This window comes from Rhinoderma darwinii, chromosome 3 (assembly GCF_050947455.1).
Source record: "Rhinoderma darwinii isolate aRhiDar2 chromosome 3, aRhiDar2.hap1, whole genome shotgun sequence".
NCBI lineage: Eukaryota > Metazoa > Chordata > Amphibia > Anura > Rhinodermatidae > Rhinoderma > Rhinoderma darwinii.
The window spans coordinates 125000035-125021038 of record NC_134689.1 but is presented as its reverse complement, the minus strand read 5'-3'; the positions used below and the strand labels follow the sequence as shown (position 1 = coordinate 125021038).

At 40.4% G+C, this 21004-nt stretch overlaps 1 long non-coding RNA gene across 1 annotated transcript in view; it reads left to right on the top strand.

Annotated features, from left to right (window-relative positions):
- Positions 1-20501, top strand: part of LOC142749093 (uncharacterized) — a 115288-nt gene extending 94787 nt beyond the window's left edge. Inside the window, exon 4 of the long non-coding RNA XR_012882371.1 lies at positions 20236-20501. This is a non-coding gene — a long non-coding RNA (uncharacterized LOC142749093). The remainder of the gene's footprint in view (positions 1-20235) is intronic.
- Positions 20502-21004: the final 503 nt, after the last annotated feature.

Genomic DNA, 21004 nt, shown 5'->3' with positions numbered 1-21004 from the left:
AAACATACATAAATACAAGCAAACATACATACAAGCAAACATACATACATATATACATACATGCAAACATACAAACAAACATACATGCACATATACACATACATGCACATATACACATACAAACATGACAACATACATACAAGAAAACATATATACATACATACATACATACATGCACATATACACATACATGATAACATACATACAAAAATAAACTCACCTAAGACGTTCCCACGAAGAGCTGAACGGTCGCGTCACTTTTCTTCTCCCATTCACAATAACATAGCGGTGGGCGCAGATGACGTAATCACGTGGGCCTGATATGATTACGTCATCAGCGCCACAACGCATTGTTACTATGAATGCGAGCGGTCCAAGAAGAAGGAAGATGACAAGTGACGGGACCGTTCAGAGCGCCGTTAGAACGTCTTAGGTGAGTTTATTTTTTCTATATATTTTTAGTTGTTCGCCGGGTGCTGATGCAGCACCGGTACGGCGGATACAAACATTACATGTAGTGACAGGGTTGGGGGGGGGAGAAGTTGTTTGCCGAAACGGGGTGAATGTAGTGTAGTGTAGTGTAGGGTTGATGACATTCACGGTAAGTTCGTTTCAATCGGGCTTACCATGCCCGCTTGAGACGAACATTCTCCCGATGTTGCTAGAACTACAGTATCTAGCAACGTCGGGAGCGCGCACACTGCAGAGCAGAGCAGAGCGGCTTGATTGACATCAAGCCGCTCACGCCCCTTTTTAGAAAAAATAACCAGCACTTGCTGAGTTATCAAGTGTAAAAAAAAGGCACTTAGGAAATTAATTTGTAATTTTTTTTTAACATCAAATGTTTTAAAATTAATTTCCTGCTTAGAATGTTTAAAAAAAAAAAATTTGAGACAACTTGGGACAACCACTTTAAGTCTCACACAAACGCTACCGAAGTGTCAGGATTCTTAATGGACATCACGTCCTGGCTGGTAGTGATGTCTATTCACTGTCAGGACACTTCACTAACATTAATATGTGAGTAAGTGACTGCACATAGTGATCTAGCTAGATCACTATGTGCTGTGTAAATGAATAGAGAGAAGTGTATGACGCTGATTGGTCAGCGTCATGCACTTCACTCCACAATGTCCACCTGGTCAAAAAGTAAAACACGCCCAGTTGTCCATTGTCCATTTATGTCACATCATTTGACATGATCACCGTATCCAACCACCACTCAAATAGGACAACGAAATAAACAAAACAACAATTTATTAAGAAACACAAGAAGTTGCAAATGTAAGTGTTAGGGTATGTGCACACGATAACTGCAATTACGTCTGAAATTCCGGAGCTGTTTTCAGCAGAAAACAGCTCTGTAATTTCAGAGGTAATTGCATGTACTGGCGTTTTGCGAGGCGTCTTTTACGGACGTAATTTGGAGCTGTTCTTCATTGGATTACATGAAAAACGGCTCCAATTACGTCCCAAGAAGTGTCCTGCACTTCTTTGACGAGGCTATTATTTTACACGCCGTCTTTTGACAGCGACGCGTAAAATTACAGGTCGTCGGCACAGTACATCTGCAAACCCATTGAAATGAATGGGCAGATGTTTGCCGACGTATTGGAGCCATGTTTTCAGGCGTAATTCGTGGCGTAAAACGCCTCCATTACGCCTGAAAATAGGTCGTGTGAACCCAGCCTTAGTGTTGCACGATATCACTTGTGACATTTTAGCATTGCAAAACTTGGTGTACATGTCTTAGTAATTGTAGGCAATAGTTTCGAGACCTGCTCCATCAGATGACGTATTAGGGTATGTTCACACGCAGTGAGCAAAAACTTCTGAAAATACGGAGCTGTTTTCAGGCGAACACAGCTCCTGATTTTCAGACGTTTTTGTAGCAACTCACGTTTTTCACGGCCGTTTTTGGAGCTTTTTTTCAATGGAGTCAATGAAAAACGCCTCCAAAAATGTCCCAAGAAGTGTCCTGCACTTCTTGAGACAAGCCGTCATTTTACCCGCCGTATTTTGACAGCGACGCGTAAAATAAAGGCTCGTGGGAACAGAACATCGTAATTCCCATTGAACGCCCAAATTACGCGAAAACACTGCGTGTGAACATACCCTTAGTGTGGATTTACATGCAGCAGATTTTGTTGCAGAATTTTTTTCCTCTGAAAATGAGTTGTTTCTACAGTAGGTGCATAGATTTCTACAAAAAATGTTTGCAACAAAATCTGCCACGTGGGAATCCACCCTTACGGAGGTATCCTCTCTTAGAAGCATTGCTCCCAAGATTTGGCTCTGCACAGAGTACAATATGGTGGCTCATGGAGTGCCTGTGGTTGCAGTACAGCCTACTGCACATGGCTTTGCAGTGTGCATGAGAATTTAGAATTTAACCTAAAAAATGTACGGCCCTTCCACCTTTTATTTCATTGTTACTAGATTTTTAATTGTTTTCCAATTACCATAATTTTTTTGGTACCCAACTTCTTCTGTTTCTAAAGTGCTGTGGAATATGGTGGTTCCATATTAAGGGTTTAAAATGTATTATTTATTACTTAGTATTTTAAATAGTGCCATTATTATTACAAATTTGGTTGAGATCACTGCCCCATTGTTCTAACATCCCACAATTAATCTCTAGCAATACCTTCAGACATGAGATCCATTTTCTTTACTTAAAAAGCCGTTAATAGCAATGCACATTACTGTTTATCCTATAATATACGCTACTCGCTATATCAAAACCACATCATGTGGTGTTCAAAGATGCTGTGTGTGCTCTGTGGGTCAGTCTCTTCATTTAGATCTTTACTAGTGCACCATGTGAGCTGACACAGCCTCGGAAAAGGTTAACTAGCACAACAGACATCATTTGTGATGAGTGGGAATGCTCCATGTGCTGCACTGTCATCCATTATCATCCTTTCTGTTACAGGTTGGCCGGGCAGCTACCAAGCCTGGCTTGCAGTTTGCCCCTCGAAAGAGTTTTGCATCTGCTGTCCAACCACTGCCCAGCAAACTAGTGAATGGACAGAATATGCCTCATTGTAAATGAATACTATGGTTATTATAAATCTAATCTTTTCATTCGGGAAGTACACATGGGCATAGGCTTCCATATGTTGACATTGCAAATTATCTTGACAACTACAAGATAAAACTAAAAAAGATAAAAAAAATGTTACAGAAGGTAAAAATAATTATTCTGAGTTCATGTATACAGCCTTTCGGGCTTCTAAATAATTTATTGAGGCAGTTTTAAACAATTAAACTATAGTATTGTTTAAACATTTCATTTGTGTTAAGACAAAAGAAAAAGAATACAATAGGTGATCGGCTAATGGCTGCGCAAATGAACTCACATCAACAGTATACAAATGTAATGTGGCAACTTGCATAAACGTGGAAAGGAAATGCCAGCCATCACGTAAATCAAAGTGAACAGCATGCCTATATGAACAATTGCATGGATCTGGATTCTCATCCCTTTATATTGTTCCCGTAAGCAATTATAATCACATCGCTTGGCCTGTGCTGCACAAACGCACACAATGCACTGGGGGAGAAATGAGATGTATCTATGGTCACTTTAACCCCCATTGTCTTATATTACGTTTTAAATAAACTTCACAGCAGCCTTTTGCTTAAAGGCATGGCAAGTTATTATAAGAAAAAGCATTAATAATTTTGGACTACGAAATAGAAAATTGAAATAAAACAATTATTGTATCTGTGGAAGGAACAACATACCGTATATATCGGCGTACAAGACGACTTTTTACACCCTTAAAAAAAATTCAAAAGTGTGGGGTCGTCTTATATGTCGGATATTGTCTACATTAGGGATGCACATTGCAGCCGCACAGCTCAGTATAATACACATGAATGTATGGGAGCGCGGCTGCGGCTGTGTAATTCAGCCACAGCCCCGCTCCTGAGTCATAAGTTCGCGGGGTCAGGATGATGCAATGCAGCCAGCGCTGCACTAATGAGCGGCGGCACTGGAGACAGAACATGGCGGGCGCGCTTCAAAACACCCCCATGTTCTGTCTTCAGTGCCTGAACTGCCGCTCATTAGTGCAGCGCCGGCCGCACCTCCTCATGCTGACCGCGCGCGCACTTCCTGTCAGGAGCGGGGCAATGGCTGTATTACACAGCCGCAGCCCCGCTCTATAACGGCGGAGATCAGAGAAACCGCTCATCTCCGCCGTTCTTCCCCTGAATGCTGCGATCACAGCTGACTGCAGCATTCAGGGGAAAGTGAGAAGGGGGGATGCCCCTGGATCGCGTCACAGGGAATTCCTGTGACGCGACCGAGGGCCATACCATATATGGGCAGACAGCCCAGGGTCTATTGACGGACCCCAGGGCTGTCTTACCATATTTCATGTTGTTAGGACATACCCAAGTATGTCCTAACAACTGCCTGTGTATTATCCGTCCACAGGTTAATGTACTGGCATATATCTGATATATGTCAGTACATTAAAGTTTAAAAATAAAGTAAAAACAAAGTATTGTTAAATGTAAAAAAAAATACACCTTCACCTTTTTTACAATAAACATTAAAATAAGTCTCAATACATAAAATACACACATTCAGTAATGGTGCGGACAACAATGTTTTTGCATCATTTATGATGTGTACGCTGTAAAAAGGGCCCGCCCTTTCCTCTCATTCCCTGCCTCTCAGATCTCGCGCGATGAAGCAGCCTATCTGCGCATGCGCGAGTTCAAAGAGACAGAGAGTCCTGGGTCCTGCCGCCGATGGCCATAGTGAAGCGCTCCTGCACGAAATGGTGAGTATATCTTAAATTCTATATTTTAAGGGTAAAAGTTGGGGGTCGTCTTATACGCCCAGTCGTCTTATACGCCGACATATACGGTAGGCCAAACATGAGTTTACATGTACAAAGATCATGCATGACTAATCCACTATACTTTTTATGTGCATTCTTTATGTTTTAGGTGGCAGTTAATTGGTCATGTTGTTACTCCTCTACTTAAAGAGGCTCTGTCACCACATTATAAGTGCCCTATATCCTACATAATGTGATTGGCACTGTAATGTAGATCACAGCAGTGTTTTTTATTTTGAAAAACAATCATTTTTGAGCAAGTTATGAACAATTTTAGATTTATGTTAATTAGTTTCTTAAAGACCAACTAGGTGTTTTTTAACTTTTGACCAAGTGGGCGTTGTTAAGAGAAGTTTATGACACTCACCAATCAGTGTCATACGCTTCTCTCCATTCATGTCCATCTATATTCACTGCACAGCGTGATCTCGCGAGATCATGCTATGCTGTCACATATACCCACATTAACTTTACTGAAGTGTCTTCAGAGTGAATAGACATCACCTCCAGCCAGGATGCGATGTCTATTCACACTAGCGAGATCACGCTGTGCTGTGTGAGTAAGTCCCACAGAAACTTTACCGAAGTGTCGGGAGTGTGTATAGACATCGCATCCTGGCTGGAGGCACTTATAATCTGGTGACAGAGCCTCTTTAAGGCCAGGTTCACACAGTGTAGTTCAGTTACAGTCTCCACTGCTAAGGAGATACTATTTGTCATGCAATTTTAAAGGAGAACACAACCAATATGAAAGGGTCATGCAATGGTTGACAGGCTAAAGTAGGTGAAAGTAAATGCGTCTACCAGCCTAATCTATTCACATACCTCTAAAAGGCTCTTCTGACGAATTAGGATCTAGCAGAGTCTAGTGTAAAGATTTTATACTACCACTTAACCCCAACGTGGGGGAAAGGGGATGTCGAAAGTCACCTTAGTCATAGTTACCAAATAAAATATCAGGGTTTACTTTAACTACTCAGACCCTAACCTTCTTTTGATTTGAAAAGGAGAAAGCTATATCCTTGTTTGTTTGGCATCCATTTCTGGTTTCTTCCCCTGGCGTAAGTCTTTCATACTGACGGAGGGCTATTATTAGATACAGTAAATCTACAAAAGAGCCAGAGTGCTACCATGTTTAGCCAGAATGCCCCATTAATAGTGATACCAGAGTGCCTATATAATAGACAAAGTGACCCAGTGTCTTCAAAATTTAGTTGCCCCAGCCATTAATAGTGCTCCAATAATAGCCCCAGTGTCCCCATAATTGCGCTGCCCCCGTGACCCATTAATAGTGATGCCCCAGTCTCCCCACAACAGTGATGCTGGAGTGCCAAGTGCACAAAATGAAGCAGTATAAGGATCCTGTGTTTTATTGCACTCTGAAAGTACTGATACTTTGTAATACACGCCGCTATGAATCTGAGATCTCGATGACATGGTTGCAGGATGTTTCCACTCGCTCACATCTATTCAATGGCTTTTATGGAACTTATGCATATATTACTATTATATGCTGAACATCCATAGAGAAGGCTGTATAGATGTGTATAAGTGGCATCCTCAAGATTTTAGCTCAGTGAGTGAATCATAGCATGTATATCACAAAATATGTATATAAAAAAACTTAATTAATATTAAAAGTTCTTAAAACCCCATAACTAGTATTGCGACATCGTAAAAGGCAGAACTATTACAATATAACATTATTTAACCCAAAATGTGAACACAATAATCATTTTTAAAAAATAGTTATTTTTTTGTCACCTCATCTCCCACAAAAAATGGAATAAAAAGCGATTAAAAAGTCGTATGAACCCCAATATGGTAACAAAAAAAACTGCATCTCGCCCTGCAAAAACAACCCTCATGAAGCTCCATCAATGGAAAAATAAAAAAGTTATGGCTCTCAGAATATGGGGACACAAAACTGTTTGTTTTTTCCCTTGTTAAAGTAGTAAAACATGAAGAAAACAATATGCATTTAGAACCTCTGAAAATCACTGTTGTTTTTTCCCATTCCACAAAGATTTTTTTTTCCAGTTTAACCCCTAGCCACACCACTCAGTAACTGTACGTCGTCACGGGAGGTGAGTTACCGCACGAGGATGTACAGTTACTGAGACGTTCCCGGTGCACACTGTGAGCGACTGTGTGAACCAGGAGAGCAGCTGTCCCCGACAGCTAATACTCCTGAGTCACCAGCAATGTACCCAGTATAGCGGTCCAATGCCGGTGATCAATGTGATCAGTGGGTCTGTACAGATCCACCGATTACATTGAATCTGCATTAAAAGTTTTAAAAAACGTTCCCGGGACTGGTAGTTAAGTCCGGGAATGGTAACTATGGCCCCCCTACCCTGCCCCATGTGACCGGCAATGGACCAATAGCAGCGGTCCATTGCCGGCGATTGCTGTGATTGGTGGATCTGTTCAGACCCACCAATCACAGTGCGTTTTCACCCAGGGCAGGTGAAAAATACCTCACACAGGCTCTGATCTCCTTGTTGGTAAAGAGAAGTTTAAGAGATCAGAGCCTGTGTCGAGTTGTGTGCCCCTCAGATTAAAAAAAAGAGAATAAACCCCTATTTTCAGTTCCCCTAACCACACCACCTTCCAGTGTATAAGGGAGATTTAAAAATAAATAAAACATTTTTGGTCATAATTCACAAAAAATAATAATTTAATTTAGTCGTTAGGTAGTTGTCTAGCTGGTTTACGTCAACTTGTCGCGTCAGTTAGTCAGCGTCAATCCGTCAATGTCAATCCATCACGGTCAGTCACGTCACTTGTCAGTTAGTCAGCGTCCATCCGTCACTGTCAGTCGCGTCACTTGTCAGTTAGTCAGCGTCAATTCGTCATGTCACTTGTCAGTCAACGTCAATCCATCACGGTCAGTCACGTCACTTGTCAGTTAGTCAGCGTCCATCCGTCACTGTCAGTCGCGTCACTTGTCAGTTAGTCAACGTCAATTCGTCATGTCACTTGTCAGTCAACGTCAATACATCACTGTCAGTCGCGTCACTTGTCAGTTGGTGTCAATCCATCACTGTCAGATGTGTCACTTGTCAGTTAGTCAGCATCAATCTGTCACTGCCAGTCGCGTCACTTGTCAGTTAGTAAGTGTCAATTCGTGTCAGTCAGCGTCAGTAAGTGTTGTGTTACAAAAAAAAACAACATTTGTGTTTGTCAGTGTTAGTGTTTAGTGTTTTACGTGAAAACGTTTTACAAATAAAAAAAACATAGTGTGTCAGTGTTAGCGTTAGTAATTTAGTGTTTTATGTGAAAAAAATCTTCATTTTACAACTGTTTGTTAAAGAGGCTCTGTCACCATATTTTGCAACCCCTATCTGCTATTGCAGCAGATAGGCGCTGCAATGTAGATTACAGTAACGTTTTTATTTTTAAAAAACGAGCATTTTTGGCCAAGTTATGACCATTTTTGTAGTTATGCAAATGAGGCTTGCAAAAGTCCAAGTGGGCATGTTTAAAGTAAAAGTACAAGTGGGCGTGTATTATGTGCGTACATCCGGGCGTTTTTAATACTTTTACTAGCTGGGCGTTCTGATGAGAAGTATCATCCACTTCTCTTCAGAACGCCCAGCTTCTGCCAGATCACGCTGTGACGTCACTCACAGGTCCTGCATCGTGTCAGACGAGCGAGGACACATCGGCACCAGAGGCTACAGTTGATTCTGCAGCAGCATCAGCGTTTGCAGGTAAGTAGCTACATCGACTTACCTGCTAACGCCGATGCTGCTGCAGAATCAACTGAAGCCTCTGGTGCCGATGTGTCCGACACGATGCAGGACCTGTGAGTGACGTCACAGTGTGATCTGGCAGAAGCTGGGCGTTCTGAAGAGAAGTGGATGAAACTTCTCATCAGAACGCCCAGCTAGTAAAAGTATTAAAAACGCCCCGATGTACACACATAATACACGCCCTCTTGGACTTTTACTTTTAAACACACCCACTTGGACTTTTGCAAGCCTCATTTGCATAACTACAAAAATGGTCATAACTTGGCCAAAAATGCTAGTTTTTTAAAAATAAAAACGTTACTGTAATCTACATTGCAGCGCCGATCTGCTGCAATAGCAGATAGGGGTTGCAAAATCTGGTGACAGAGCCTCTTTAAGTTCACTGAGCTACGTGTGTATATACTCTATTTTTTTATATATATGTATATATATAGCAAAAGAACTTCGCAGCACTCCAAGTTGAAAAGATGGTGGTTTATTCAATCCAAATATAACAGCAACGTTTCAATCCTACAATAGGATCTTTCTCAAGCCAAGCTTGAGAAAGATCCTATTGTAGGATTGAAACGTTGCAAGCTTGAGAAAGATCCTATTGTAGGATTGAAACGTTGCTGTTATATTTGGATTGAATAAACCACCATCTTTTCAACTTGGAGTGCTGCGAAGTTCTTTTGCTATATCTGACATTACGTCCAAGGATCGGGACGTTTTTGCTTGGCACCCGACCTATGATTACTGTGTGAGTGCTGCTGCCTTCTCCTCTCTATCTATCTATCTATCTATCTATCTATCTATCTATCTATCTATCTATCTATCTATCTATCTATCTATCTATCTATCTATCTATCTATCATGTGACAACTTGGGGTAGGTTAGCTCACAGGATCGCCATCTCCAGGGTAAGATGGTTGGCACACTTAAGAATTTTCCCTCTATCATGTTGGATTCGGTTTGAAACTGGCTGCAACCAGCTTTATTGTCTTCATACATGAACAGCGGTTTTACCAAACAGTTAAAAATAAACCCTAGGCCGACCAGCCTCTAACTAAACATACAGCTTCCCTATCTATCAGGGTGAAAGGTCTTCTACCCAGTACCTCACAACAAACACGTGTCTTACCAGAACTGTTGACTCCCACAGGCTGGCAATACCTGTCTGCCTCAGACTGGGAGCATTGTGTGATTAGATCACACCTTTCTTAAAGGGAATGTATCGCTAGAATTTTTTTATTTTTTTTAGTTATACAGTTAGTGTATAAATGATTACACATTGTTCTCATTTTTTCACAAGTCAGGAAATATTATAAATTCGATTCTAATTTATAACATTTCCATGTGCTGGTCACTAGAGGGAGCAATTCCCAAAATTGCAGCATTGGCATGTGGTAAAGCAACCTCATTGCTTTATGCTGCAAAATTGGAGAAGACACACTTGCTCTAGTGTCCTCAAACAATCCCCCCTCTTTTATCCTGGCTAGTGCCAGGAGAAAGGAGGGGGTTGAATGTTCAAACCTCCTACACTGTGTGCCGCCATTTTTTGAGCGAATGCACAGTGTAGGAGGATTAGATACAGTGGTAATCACACAGTATAACACGAACATACACACACATCACATACACAAACATAACTTACCTGCTCCTGCCGCCTCCGCCACTGTCGCTGTCGCCGCCCCTGCTGCCTCCGCTCCTAGTCCTTGCGTCTGAACATATGGCCGGAAGCCGCAAACCGGAAGTACTCGTCTTACTGTCCGGCCGCGGCTTCCGGTCCACATGAAAATGGCGCCGGATGTCGCTCTGCCGAAGACCTTCCGTTTGGTCTGTGTGGCAGACGGCGTACGCTATAGTGAATGGAACGGTACCCGTTCGCATTCTCTATGGGGATGTATGCACCGTATTCCATCTCTGTATGTGTCGTTAATCGACACATACAGAGGTGAAAAAAAATGGCAGCCCCCATAGAGTAGTAAAAGAAAGAGAAAAAAGTACAACACAAAAACACAAATAAATAAAATTTATGTTAATATCATATTAAAAGCAATATGATAAAAAAAAAAAAAATTCATGACACCTTCCCTTTAAAGGAGTCCTCACAGCTGGCAGTTAATGAGACTCCTAAGGCAGCCCAAACCCAGGACTGTCCTGCAGACAGAGTGGAACATTTACTATTCTCTTCCACTCCAGCAACACAGACCATATTCCAGGTTTCTTGCCCAATAAATAAGGAGAAAGGTCACTTTCTGTTGTAACATTCCTTTTAAATATATAATTCTGGACCCAAATCCTGCCCTTTAGTAGCCACACTGCTATATATATATATATATATATATATATATATATATATATATGTGTGTATAGATATATATATATATATATATATATATATATATATATGTGTGTGTGTATATATATATATATATATATACACACAAGCATTTAAAAAAATGGCAGTGAGACGTTACACAGCTGAATAGGCGTATGCCATGATCGTATCTGATACAGACTCAGCGAGCAGTGAGGAACCAGAGTTCATTCTCTCGTCCACCTCCAGGGACAGTGAGGAACCTCCTAGTAGTCGCAGGAGAGTTAGTGACCAGGTTCTACCTGACCCTGAAACTGCCGTTCTGCCTGACCCTGGTACTGCCAGCAGTGATTGGTCACTCCCAACCAATTACACGCCCCAAATGCCAGAATTTACTGCTGCGGCAGGAATTCATGTGCAGACGGAAGGGTTGCCTGTAACTTGATTTTTCAAATTGTTCTTTACCGACAATTTGATACAGCTTATGGTGGACCAAACCAACATTTATGCCCACCAATTTATTGCCGAACACCCCAACTCCTTTAATGCCCAGCCCTATCCATGGCTTACCGACTTATTGTGCAGAAATTCTGAAATATTGGGGGTTAGTCCTCAACATGGGTCTCACTAAAGCCAGAAGTGAGATTCTACTGGTCCACAGATATTTTATATCATTGTTCGTTGTATGGAAACACAATGACCAGAGCCCGCATTGAAGCCCTTTTTAGTGACAACTCCTAATGCTCCTTCAGGATGACCCCAATTTCGATAGACTTTTTAAAACTAGGCTCCTCATTAATATTTTTTCCCAAAATTTTTCGGAAATCGACACCCCTGAAAAGCAAATTTCAATTGACGAATCCCTAGTGCACTTCAAGGGCAGGCTGAAGTTTCGCCAATATTTGCCCAATAAGCATGCCAGGTATGGGATCAAGGTCTACAAGCTGTGTGAATCTGAGGCCGGATACGCACACGCTTTCCGGATCTATGAGGGTAAGGACAGGACAATACAGCCCTCAAACTGTCCCCCTGTCCTGACCACAACTGGGAAGATAGTGTGGGACCTCCTGCACCCACTGTTTGATCAGGGGTACAACTTGTACTTGGACAACTGGTAAGCAAGTGTATCCCTGTTCAAATGTCTTCTAGACAAAAAAACAGTGGCATGAGGGACGGTGCGAAAAAAACAGCGGCACCTTCCCAAGACCCTCATCGGCCAATTGCTACAATTTGGCGATAGCAGGGGATTGCTGCAGGATGGGGTCCTGTGTATAAAATGCAGGGACAAAAAATATGTATGCATGCTGTCAACTATGCATGATGCCAGTTGCACCCCTGTCCCCTCACGTGGATTCAAAGTGTCCACAATGAAGCCTGTGTGCATTCAGGCATATAATAAATTCATGGGGGGGGGGGGGGTTTGACCTGAATGATGAGGTGTTAAAACAGTATAGTGCCATGCGAAAAAGTAAAATCTGGTACAAGAAATTGGCAGTGTACCTTGTCCAGATGGCAATATACAATTTATTTTTAATTTACAGGAAAGCTGGCCACCAAGGTACCCACTTGGAGTACAAAGAAACAATTATTAAAATTCTTAGGGAATGTTCACAAGTCAGCGTCCGTTACGGCTTAAATTACGGTGCTGTTTTCAGGAGAAAACAGCAGCGTAATTTCAGCCGTAATGGCATATGCAGGCGTCTTTTGCTGCGTCCATTACGGACGTAATTGGAGCTGGTTTTCCATGGTGTCAATGTAAAACGGCTCCATTTACGTCTGAAGAAGTGACAGGCACTTCTTTGACGCGGGCGTCTTTTTTACGCGCCGCCTTTTGACAGCGGCGCGTAAAAAAATGACCGTCGGAACAGAACATCGTAAGACCCATTCAAGTGAATGGGCAGATATTTGCCGACGCTTTTGAGCCGCATTTTCGGACGTAATTCGGGGCTAAAACGCCCGAATTACGTCCGTAAATAGTGTGTGTGAACCCAGCCTTATACTTGGAGACGAGATAGGGGAAACTTCTGCTGCTTCAAGTAGTGTTTGCTGAATTGTTCTGGGCAGCACTTTCCAAGCGAAGTGCCTGCCACACCAAAAAAAAAGTCAGCGCACAAAAAAGGTGCCGTGTCTGCACAAAAAGGTATATCCGAAAGGTTACGACATGTCAGTGAGACACTTGTCCACTTGTCGGACTATGCATGAAGGACTGCTTCCACATCTTCCACCCCTGGATTAAAAATGTTATACTTTTAAAAACTCCACCCCTCCCTTTATCAATCTGGTCTTTTACCCATTTTTTAAATTGGACATGCTAAAAAAAAGTATAAAAAACTAAAAACCCTCATTATACTCCTAGATGAATACCTAATACTCTAACAAATGTGTATGATCTGCACAATTTTGTTAGGCCTATGCTTGTGGCCAAAAATCACGCAAGTAAAAATAAGGCCTCAATATCATTGTGGTGCTCCTTCACTTCCAGACACTGCTTTGTGTCAGGACAACATATTTAGACCACTTTGGTATTTCTGAACTCAGAAGAAATAGCCCAATAAATATTGAGGTGCTTTCCTTCACTTAAATTCTCGGTGCCTGAAAAAAATCTGTCCAATAAATGACGCATTTGTGAAAAATTTAACATTTTATTTTTCATGCCAAACATCCACTAAATTCAGCAAAAAAAACTATGGGGTCATAAAAGTGATCACACCACTAGATAAATTCTTTGAGGGGTGCAGTTTCCAAATAGGGTCACTTCTTGGGGGTTTCCATTGTACTGGTACCTCAGTAGCTACGCAAATGCGACATGGCACCCGAAACCATTCCAGAAAAATCTGTGCCGAAATGGTGCACCTTCTCTTCTGAGCCCTGCCGTGGGTCCAAACAGCAGTTTATTACCACATATGGGGTATTGGCATAATCGGGAGAAATTGCTTTACAAATGTTGGGGGTCTTTTTCTCCTTTATTCCTTGTAAAAATTTAAAAATTCTATATTTTTCAGTAAAAATGTAGATTTTCATCTTCACAGACTCATTCCAATAAATTCAGCAAAAAACCTGTGGGGTCAAAATGCTAACTATACCTCTAGAAACATTTTCTGGAGGGGTGTAGTTTCCAAAATTAGGTCACTTTTGGGGGTTTCCACTGTTTTGGTCCCTCCAGGACATGCAAAACTGACATGCCACCAAAGACTATTCCAGCAAAATCAGCACTCCAAAATCCAAATGGCGCTCCTTCCATTCTGATCCCTGCCGTTGGTCCAAACAGCAGTTTATTACCACATATGGGGTATTGCCGTAATCAGGAGAAATTGCTTTACAAATGTTGGGGTGCTTTTTCTCCTTTATTCCTTGCAAAAATGTAAAGATTAGATTTTCATTTTCATAGACTATTTCAAATAAATGTTGCAAAAAATGCTAACTATACCCCTTGATAAATTCCTTGAGGGGTGTAGTTTCCAAAATGGGGTCACTTTTGGGGGTTTCCACTGTTTCGGCACCACACGACCTCTTCGAACCTGACATGGTGCCTAAAATAAATTCCAAAAAAAAGGAGGCCCCAAAATCCACGTGGTGCTACTTTGCTTCTAAGGCTAGAGTCCATTAGCACCCTAGGGCCACATGTGGGATATTTCTAAAAACTTCAGAATCTGGGCATAAATAATGAGTTGCGTTTCTCTGGTAAAACCTTCTGTGTTACAGAAAACAACGTTTTTGCAAATGAATTTTGTAAAAAAAAACCTCTACGTTGCTTTAATTCCTGTGAAATGTGTAAAGGGTTAACACACTTTCTTATTGCTGTTTTGAATACTTTGAGGGGTGCAGTTTTTAAGATGGGGTGATTTATGGGGACTTTCTATTATATAAGGCCCTCATAGCCACTTCAGAACTGAAGTGGTCCATGAAAAAATAGCCTTTTGAAATTTTCTTAAAAATGACAGAAATTGCTGGGAAAGTCCTAAGCCTTGTAACATCCTAGAAAAATAAAAGGATGTTCAAAAAACGATGGAAACATAAAGTAGACATATGGGAAATGTTAAAAGATTTAAACTAAACTAAATATAACAATTTTGTGTGGTATTACTATCTGTTTTACAAGCAGATACATTTAAAGAGGCTCTGTCACCAGATTTTGAAACCCCTATCTCCTATTGCAGCAGATCGGCGCTCCAATGTAGATAAGAGTAACGTGTTTTTTTTCAAAAGCGAGCATTTTTGGCCAAGTTATGACCATTTTTATATTTATGCAAATGAGGCTTTCTTAAGTACAACTGGGCGTGTTTAAAGTTATGTACAAGTGGGCGTTTATTGTGTATGTACATCTGGTCGTTTTTACTTCTTTTACTAGCTGGGCGTTGTGAATAGAAGTGTATGATGCTGACGAATCAGCATCATCCACTTCTCTTCGTTAACACCCAGCTTCTGGCAGTGCACAGACACACAGCGTGTTCTCGAGAGATCACGCTGTGACGTCACTTCCTGCCCCAGGTCCTGCATCATGTCGGACGAGCGAGGGCACATCGGCACCAGGCGACAAAGGCTACATCGACTTACCTGCAAACGCCGATGCTGCTGCAGAATCAACTGTAGCCTCTGTCGCCTGGTGCCGATGTGTCCTCGCTCGTCCGACACGATGCAGGACCTGGGGCACGAAGTGACGTCACAGCGTGATCTCTCGAGAACACGCTGTGTGTCTGTGCACTGCCAGAAGCTGGGTGTTAACGAAGAGAAGTGGATGATGCTGATTCGTCAGCATCATACACTTCTATTCACAACGCCCAGCTAGTAAAAGAAGTAAAAACGCCCAGATGTACATACACAATACACGCCCACTTGTACATAACTTTAAACACGCCCAGTTGTACTTAAGAAAGCCTCATTTGCATAAATCTAAAAATGGTCATAACTACGGCCAAAAATGCTTGTTTTTGAAAAAAAAACACGTTACTCTTATATACATTGCAGCGCCGATCTGCTGCAATAGGAGATAGGGGTTGCAAAATCTGGTGACAGAGCCTCTTTAAATTTAGAAAAGCGCTAATTTTTGCTAATTTTCTCAAAATTTTGGTATTGTCACAAAAAAAATATTGAATTTATCGACCAAATCTTTTCACTAACATAAAGTACAATATGTCACAAGAAAACAATCTCAGAATCTCTTGGATAGGTAAATGCATTCCAAAGTTAGTACCACATAAAGCGACACCTAAAGGGGTTAATAGTACATAATATAGTACAACAAATTATGAAAAACTACAACTTGTCCTGCAACAAACAAGCACTCATAAGGCTTTATACATGGAGAAATAAACAAGTTATGGCTTTTAGAAGGTGGGGAGGAAAAGAAAAGAAAATTAAAAACCGAAACATGGCTGCTGCTGCTGCGGCATGAGTTTAAAGAGGCTCTGTCACCAGATTTTGCAACCCATATCTGCTATTGCAGCAGATAGGCGCTGCAATGTAGATTACAGTAACGTATTTATTTTTAAAAAACTAGCATTTTTGGCCAAGTTATGACCATTTTTGTAGTTATGCAAATGAGGCTTGCAAAAGTCCAAGTGGGTGTGTTTAAAAGTAAAAGTCCAAGTGGGCGTGTATTATGTGCGTACATCGGGGCGTTTTTAATACTTTTACTAGCTGGGCGTTCTGATGAGAAGTATCATCCACTTCTCTTCAGAACGCCCAGCTTCTGCCAGATCACGCTGTGACGTCACTCACAGGTCCTGCATCGTGTCAGACGAGCGAGGACACATCGGCACCAGAGGCTACAGTTGATTCTGCAGCAGCATCAGCGTTTGCAGGTAAGTAGCTACATCGACTTACCTGCTAACGCCGATGCTGCTGCAGAATCAACTGAAGCCTCTGGTGCCGATGTGTCCGACACGATGCAGGACCTGTGAGTGGCCAAAAATGCTAGTTTTTTAAAAATAAAAACGTTACTGTAATCTACATTGCAGCGCCTATCTGCTGCAATAGCAGATAGGGGTTGGAAAATCTGGTGACAGAGCCTCTTTAAGTAACACACATTAACTAGAAAGATCGTCTTTGATAATAAATTCAATATTTTTCTGGAAATAATCTTTAGGAAAAACACTGTAATAAAATAACAGTCTGCCCAGCAATAACTGAAATCTAGGACTAAATCAATGACTGAAACTAAAGCTCATAAAACAATTACGAATGTCCTTAGTTCTCTGTATAATTATAAGTGCACATCCGTTTTGTATCCTTATTGTTTTTTGCTGTATACATGATAAAAGGTCATTCTCAAAAACAGTCCTAAAAAGTGTCCACAATCTAACTGATGTCACTTGAGATTTGGGAATGAAAAGCTTTAGTAAAAGCGCTGCATCTGTAAACCACTGACTGGATACATGTGAATCCTGACAAAAAAACGTAATATTTTACTATTATTTGTCAATTCATTTACTATATCATATAGCGGTCATTTTTCTACATTGCATTTTAATTTCTGTTTCTAATAATTGCATAATGTAATACACACAAATGGGTTAATTTATTCTTTAGCTAGCAATGTATAACTCAAAATTAACAAGAACCTTATCTTTCAGACCTTTTCCTGTCATAAATCTTGGAAGAAAAAGCCACCGATCACCAGCTAGAGTTTATTACACAATAAGCAAAACAAATGGATACTTTTATTATCTACACTCACTATGTTCAACGTAACTGATCTACCCTAGAGGAATACAGTACTAAGGCTTTATCATCACGCTTTCATTAACCATTTATATAGCTTACTACAAGACAAGTAGTTATACAAGTGTAAGGGCACGGTCAGACGTGGCAGAATTTTTCCGCTGAAAATGTTGGTGCAAATTTGGGGCAATTACGCGATGAAACTGCACCAACATTTGCATATTTGACAGGTAATTCAGACGTTGCAGATATCACAGTGGACTTGCCACAGGTTTCAGTTTTTGCATTGCAAAGGCTGAAATCTGCAGTGAAATTCCGCTTCTTCTCTGCAATGGAATGAGCACGCTGCGGAGGGAAAATTCTGCACCGCAGCCTGATTTTCGCAAAGTAATTTTCTGCAACGTCTGAACTAACTTTCCTAAAAATGTATAGAAAGAAATTAAAAATATGGCCGCTGGAGAACTCCACTGCAGACTGTCCACAGCGGAATTCCACAGCAATCCCGCCACGTCTTAACGTGCCCTAAATGAGGCACAGACAGAAAAGTAGGAAGAATTTGCTCTCAAAGTTTTAAAATTGCCAAACATTGGCGTATCAGGCTAAATAACAGTCTAAGGCCTCATGCACACGACCGCATTGGTTTTGCGGTCCGCAATTTATAAGCAAAAATGCAGATAAATTGCGGCTGCAAAAGCACGGTCGTGTGCATGAGGCCTTAGACTGGGTTCTGATTTTAAGTCTCAATTTGTCCTCTGCGTTTGTCTATTCCCTGCTTTTAACAAGAAAATAAAAGCTGAAATTATTGAAATGCAGTGGGGACTAATGATCGGATTCAGCCACGAACTGCATAGACCTTTCAAACCCCTCCAACTGGAGGTCAGTCCTAATTATAATACTGAGTCTTGGTGGCATAACTACACCACCTGCATCCCTGCTCTATGCATAAGAAAATACACACTTATATTAGCTCTCCACTTTCATATATCTTATCACGTCATTAGGACACGTCAAAAGAAAGCAACCATGGGGATCCATGGGCTGGGAATCCCAGGAATGACTTATGCAAAAGGTGCCCGTTCTGCTTTACCAGTGCCGCGCACCTATGGCATTTTTCTTATAGATATCCTTATCTCTGTTATGTTGACAGTAGTTGCATTTACTTGACACATTTTTTAATTGAATTACTGAAATTTACTTTTTGATGATATTCTAATTCATTGAGAAGGACTAGCATATATAAAAATACATAATCTCCCCCAAAAATGTATATATTGATATATATACAGTATGTATAATAATATACACACAAAAAGAGCAGACTGGATGGACCTGTAGGTTTTTTTCTGACGTGAAATTCGATGTTTCTATATTTATTGCTGTATGTCACCTGTAAGTTACAGACGACTGCCATGGCTGATGGCCTGGGCACAGCTCCATAAATACGTGCGTTAATGGGATCCTCCAGATAAAAACGAAATACTCTCACTTAAGTGCATGTTGCTGGAATTATAGCAGGCATTTGGTCAGGACCAAAAACGTACTGTATCATCTGTCAAATGATGCACACATATTTAGAGGTTTTTATTATGATACAGCCCTATTATGATCAGTGGTATCCATAATCAATACAATTTTCTGTAAAGAACGAACAATCATATAGTCCCAAATCCCCAGTCTGTAGGCCTAGATGATATTCTGCTGGTTATTATTTTCTCTTGTTGAGAATATGTTATTATATTGTTTCCTTGTATCATAGAAAACATACACAATTCAGTAACATGAAAAAATATGCTTAATTGGTTAATAACTTAGTCAGACATAAAGCAACATGATATAATCAATTATGATTTAATATACGCTGTATGGATATCTTTAGGGTGTAACTAGTGTAGTGGCTGGTTCTGGATAGGGTCGACCTTTTTCGCATGTGTGCACGATATAGGTACTAGGGACTGTATCTTCCTATCAAACAGGGTTGAATACGGACCATATACGAGCCTTCCCTGTTTATGGATTACCGGTAGGAGCTACCTGAGCCTCATCCTCTACTCTGATGCTTACATTGTAGGAACTCATCTGGTAAAGTCATTCCAAATTTTCATTAGTTGTACACATTGCTTTGCGGCTGGGGCAACATTAATTGTACCAGTTACATATTGTATTGACTAATATGACTGGGAGCTTTGGAAATGATCTTTGACTCCTCCATGAGTAGTTATTCTCGAGGATTATACATTATTTGTTTATATGTTGTTTGTCATATGTGCCTATTTATTTTAGAAGATATTAGTAATGGTTGTGTTATATTTTAGTCACTCATGCTGATTCTTGATATTGATTTGAGTGACGGCAGTTGGCCTTCTATACAACTGTGGACTGACGGGCTATATTGCATTACTTGCTGAATACATCAGACAATAAGCAACAAAAAAAAGAAAGAATGTTTTTATGTTAGTCTATGTATCCTTTCAAATACTCCTAAATCTGTTTATTACATAGAAAATGTAATGCTCATTTCATTTCTGCAGCCATGCAGATTGTGTGATAGTCACGGTTAGTGCTAGGATTCCTTGATACAAAGTGACTTGAAGCCTTTATATTTTACTAATGCACTTTCTACTAGTGGTTTTGCTCTATTTTTATTTTTTATTTTTTCCAGGCTCTTCCTGTGATAAATACAATGATGAAATGAAATGCCAAGAATATTCATCAAATTCAATGTAAGGGACCTGAATCCTTCAAACCACAACAAAGAGGATTTGTATCTTCCTTCCCTTGCTGATAGTGTGTTTTCTATAAATCACTGGAAGTGCATTACATTATAATGATAAATTGTCAGGACGTTGTGTCAGTTCATGTGCTGCAGACAGATATTGGCCCACTTTTTATTTCTTTTGACTTGTGTGCTATAAGCTATGACTAAACGCCAGAGGCTACAATAAAGATTTCTTAACTGGAAATATTTATGAACACATTATTGTTTATTTTTTAGGGGACTTCAAAAATAAAAAAATAGCAAGTATTTATTTATTATTAAAAAAAAGATATTTTGGAATCAAAACAAAGTTGTGATTGGAATCATAACAAACCGTAAAAGTTGCACGGGCTTATATATATATATATATATATATATATATATATATATATATATATATATATAGTCCAATTGCAAATTAACACAGCACTCCATGTGGCTATAAATTAGGCCATGTGCACGTTACCCAGAGGATGAATCACTTCCCCGACTTGAAATATACAAAAACCATAGGATCAAGTAACGGCAGCAGGACTTCAAAGGGTGGATTTATTCACCTCAAGTGAGCAGCGACGTTTCGGTCCGTCAAAGAACCTTTCTTAAGCTCAAGTCCTGGTGCCGTTACTTGATCCTATGTTTTTTATATATGTATATATATATATATATATATATA